Source organism: Dipodomys spectabilis, unplaced genomic scaffold, assembly GCF_019054845.1.
Source record: "Dipodomys spectabilis isolate Male_0828 unplaced genomic scaffold, ASM1905484v1 ptg000032l, whole genome shotgun sequence".
Lineage (NCBI taxonomy): Eukaryota > Metazoa > Chordata > Mammalia > Rodentia > Heteromyidae > Dipodomys > Dipodomys spectabilis.
This window is the reverse complement of record NW_024870709.1, coordinates 9382345-9387767: the sequence shown is the minus strand read 5'-3', so window position 1 is coordinate 9387767 and position 5423 is coordinate 9382345.

The window sequence follows — 5423 nt, the reverse complement described above, 5'->3', positions numbered from 1 at the left end:
ATGCTAGTTTAAAAATAGAGATGGAATGCAACACTAGACTGGAAACTTGATAATATAGTTTGGCCTTGAAATTTTCTCCTTAATAATATCACAGGGTACCTGGAAGTCATACTGATTCTTATGTCTTGAAGAGGCAATATAAGCTAAAATAGTTAAATATATAAAAAAAAGCTCTTGAATTATTACTTTGTATAATTATTATATCATTATATGATGATGTTTGTTATTTCAAGTAGAAAAATATTTATAATGATCCTTTTTGAAGATAATAATTTATATAACTGATACAATGGAAAACAAATGGATATATTTTCTTTTTTTCTAAATATTCTTCATAGAGGTGGTTAAAAAATATCTGGAAGAGATAGGAGAACTGGATCCAGTTTCTTTTTATCTCAACCTAGTGTATTTAGTTTCTAAAATTAAAAAAAAAATCCTCTCTGAACAAGAAACAATGTTTTGCTGAAAAACATGATTGATAATGATTATTGAATGAGTATTTGGGAATGTTTTTGTTGTTTGGTGGGTTGATTTGGGGTATTTGGATTTGATTTCTGGGTAAGATTAGGCAGTATGACAAATATGGCTGAAATTTCTGTAACTTTTTAGACTAAAAAGTTCATGTAATTCTTACTTAATGGTGTTTATGAATCACTGGCAAAAAATTCTTTCACCTATGTTTTAAATTCCTACAAAATATACTCATGAAACACCACCAAAGAGAATCTACAAATAATTATTGAGTTATTATGCTATAAAATTGCCATATTTTATTTTCACTCTTGTATCTTCTTCCTTCTAGCTTCAAATAACATTTTGGAAATAATAGTTTTGGCAGTTCTGGTGTTTTGACTCAGGACTTGCTAGATAGGTATTCTACAACTCCACCAATCCCTTTCTTCATTGGTTATTTTTGAGATAGGGCCCCACTTTATGTCCAGGTTCATCTAAACTTTACTCCTTCTATTTTTGCTTCTTTGATAGCTGAGATAGCAGATATATAACCACCATGCTCAGCCATTGGTTGAGAATTTATATTCCTGGGCTGGCATCAAGAAGCAAACTTTTGATCTGTGCCTCCCAAGTAGCTAACTTAATAAGCTTGAGCCACCACAACCAGTTGGAAATAAAATCTTAAATACACAAGTTTATCAGTAAATAAAAATAAAACTCCCCACATGTGAGACACAGAATAATAACTTAAGTACTTTATTTTTAAATACCTTTACTATATGCCAATAAACTAGAATTTGGATAATCATTGATTTACCCATGTTATCTTCAAAAACTAGACACACACAAATAGAAAGTTCTTTTTCGGTAATGTGATTTTTTTAAAGCACATTCACTTGTCTGTCGATTATTATACCAGCAAGTATTATTAGCTATTTGCTCCCTTGCAGACAGAAAACTAATAATACTGTTCCTCAAATGGCCTGTCAAATATCACCTTTAGTCCATAACACATCTTGCTATTGATGCCCTAGAATTGAACTGGATGACAATTTATGGACTTAATTATCCTGAAAAATCTCAGCAAGTCCTGAAAATAAGTACAAAATTTGAATAACTAGAGATAATTTATAGCTTCCTACGTCAAATGTTGAGGAGAGCACTTGAGAATAGATTATGAATTAAGCAGGGATGAAATGTCAAGTGGATTGGAATGGGGATTAGCTGCTACTGTTTTGGAATCCCAGCCCTATGGAATGTGAGCTTGATATGTGGCTCCTCCAGATAATCTAGCTCAACAGATTTCACAGTTAGCAGTGCCACCTACCTCAATAGTATATGTCTGCTATGCTTCATAGCTTATGTCTAGTGTCATCTTCATCTGTGTTCCCATTGTTTGATTTTCCTCCCCAAGATATATTCTGTTCCCTTTCAGAGATTATTCTCTGTCTTTCCAAACTCAGCAGTCTCCTCTGGCTTCTCTCTTCAGAAATGGATTTTAGCCAGGGCATTCTTTGCAGATGATTTGTAGTCTATTAGTGACAGCTAAATGAGAACCTACATGTCCACAGAAGGTATTTTCTCTAGCTGTTATACGACAACCAAATCTGCATTTAGATTCATGTGTCTTATTCATTGCACTTAATTATTTAGGCATATCTTCTCCTCCCATTCCACCCCACGCTATGTACTTCCTGTGTCTGCAAAGCAGTCCTTATGTATTTGAGAATTCAAGCCAATTTGACTATCCCTTCCAACAAAATATTGTAAGTGTTAATCTACTAGAAAATCCTGTTATAACCATTGCAGATAGTATGGGGGGAGGATTCATTCATTGATTATTTTGGAAATAGTTGTTCATGTTTTGAATCTTGAAATTTTCAAATAGGAAGAGTTAGCTTGTAGGTGCTAATAACTAAAAAATGTTAACATTAAAAGACTGTGAAGCCAGGCACCAGTGGCTCATGCCTATACTCTAGCTACACAGGAGGCTGAGATCTGAGGACTGCAGTTAGAAGCTAGCCCTGGCAGAAAAGTCCCCATTCAGACTCTTACCTATAATTAGCCACTCAAAAACTGAAATAGTGCTCTGGCTCAAGTGGTAGAGCACTAGCCTTGAGCACATGGAGGCTCAGGGATAGCACGCAGACTGAGTTCAAGGCTGACAACCAAAAAAAAAAAAAAAAAGACTTACACAAACAGAGATGTACCTGTACCTGTGTATTTTAATCCTATAGGGGTCATAAGTAAACATGATAAAGAATTTCAGTCACATGTGAGCTCAATGATAAACTATTTCCAGGAATTACTCAGCACATAATCTTTATTCATGATCAGTTGTAACATGCATAATCTTAAAATCCTACTGTCTAGAGGGGTATGATTGGGGAGTGGTGAGTTGGGAGATGGTTAGGACAAAGAGAGTGGAAGAGAGAATTGAAGATTGTGTGAAATAGCATGTAGAAGGATAGAATTTTCTAGTCTAGTCTGACTGGGAGTAGCAGTTGGTTACTGCTGGGAACTCAGAAGCTAGTGATTCATGACAAAGACAGCCATAGCAGAGTCCTTTCCATCGTGGGAAACCATTGGTATCTAGAGCAAGATTGCCCACGTGCATTTTCAAGGGAGGTTACTTGGCCAGTTTGAGAGATAGGTGTCAGCCTGTTTGGGAGCACCTCCCACTATTCCTGATGCATAGAAAACTAGGTTATCATTTCAGAGAGTTGAGGATAGTTTTGGAAAGATGCGTGCAACCTACCCCTTCACACCCTACAGAAAAAAAATCAAAGCAATTCAAAGATCTCTCAGGAGTAGAAAATAGTAAGTCAAGTATGAAACTGAAATTTCAGTGTGATTTTGCTTATGAGCAATGTAAAAGTTTCATTGAAAATAATTATAAAATATATAAACCCCAAAATATAGAATATAGAAACTTTTCCTATTGTTTAGTATGAAAATAGATAATCATTTGTGCAGCATGGACAATAATCAATTAAACACCATTTACAAATGGGCCCTAGAAGGTATTGGACAGCTGTGGACCATGACCGTATGTTAAGGTGACCATGACCTTAACATTTATTTTATGACTTCAACAATCATTGCAGAGAAAACTTTTTTTTTTGTCAGTTATGGGGCTTGAACTCAAGGACTAGGTGCTGTCCCTGAGCTCTTTTGCTCAAGGCTAACAGTGTACCACAGAACCACTTCTGGAATTTTTGGTGGTTTATTGGAGATAAGAGTCTCACAGGAACTTTTCATCCTAGACTGACTTTGAACCGTGATCCTCAGATCTCAGCCTCCTGAGTAGCTAGGATTACAGGCGTGAGCCACCAGCGCCTTGCTCAGAGAAAACTTTTATATATCTTTATATCTTCCTGCTTTAAAAAAGTTCACTGTTGAGGGCAATGCTGCTTCTGGTCTCCAGTACCATGGTGTCCTGCCTAACAACTGAAAGGAACTTGCTTTTTTCACAGTAGTATATATCTTTGTCATCACTTGGCTATATGCACTTTGCTTCTATTTTTTTTAGTACATTAGCATTGGCTCATCATACTTTGTCAGAAACTATAATGATTCATAGGAAAATGATGTCAAAACAAATCTTGCTTTTCACAAAAATTCTGAGTTTGGCTACCATGTTTATCAAGGATACTAATGTGTGAAGTACCAAAATATTTATCAAATATGCAGTTAGTGTACAGCTAATAGCACTAAAATAAGAATAAAATTAATGTCACTGATGATGAGAAAATTTGAATATAATTCTGGGACATTCATTTAAATTACTACTTAAGTTTATCTAATTATGAGATCAAAGTTAAAAGCTACTATAAATCTGAGTTGAAGAATATTATATAAAATACTAGAAGGACATTATATAAAATACTATTTTCCTGTAGTCTCACTTGTAAAATTCATAAAACAAGAGACTAAAATTATGGGATCACTAAGTGGTATGAACAATCTCCTTTGGATCCTAGACAAGTAGCGGATGTCAGAGGATGAAGGAAAAGACTTTAAAAGACAGTGTTTATTTTGAGGATCGTTGCTGACTGTTTTAAAAAGGCTATCTGTTCATTAATACTATCATATTTCATTGATTTTCCTTATTTTGATAATGCACTGTGGTTATTTAAGGGCATATCTTTGTACTTAGGAAAAATACATTGGTATTTAGGGGTCAAGCAACAATTATGTCTGTATCTTACTCTCCAGTGGTTCCAAAAGGATAGGTAGGTAGGTCAAGAGAGCGAGAGAGAGAGAGAGAGAGAGAGAGAGAGAGAGAGAGAGAGAGGGGACATCTAATAGATTAAGATGGATGATAGATAAATACATAGATAAAACAGATGATACATAAATGACAAAATGAAAGAGACCAGGTATAAACATTATTCAATCTGCATTAAGAACACATACCAGTTATTTATATGATACTTATAACTTTTCATGTAACCTGAGCTATATCAAAATAAAATTGATCCAAAAAGCAATGATTAGATGTGTTTCTCAAAATAATCATAATTCTTTGTAATTATTTTTCTTGAAGATTTTGTTCGTAGTTCTCATAAGATACTTAGTTCAGCACATTTTTTAATTTAATTCTCTAAGGAACCTACTCCATGAGAGTTAAATTTTCATTTGATACTGTGACTACTACCAGTTAGATTTTCATCTGATATTATTATTACTACTATGCATATTGTTTACAGGTATTGAAGTGCTATAAACCTCAAAATGAAAACTAATTGAAATGTATTTACAATCTGGCTAGGTTAATCCTTTAGAAGCATGTATTCTCTTCTTGTGTTTGAACAGTAAGTGATATGAATTAGCTCAGCTTCACTCTCATGAAAACTATGATTCTTACTGGTCATGAAATGTTTTATAATATTATTAGCCACTTTTAATTAAAATTCCCATTGTATTCTTTAAGTTTTATTATGGGAAAGAGAACAATAGTCTACAGA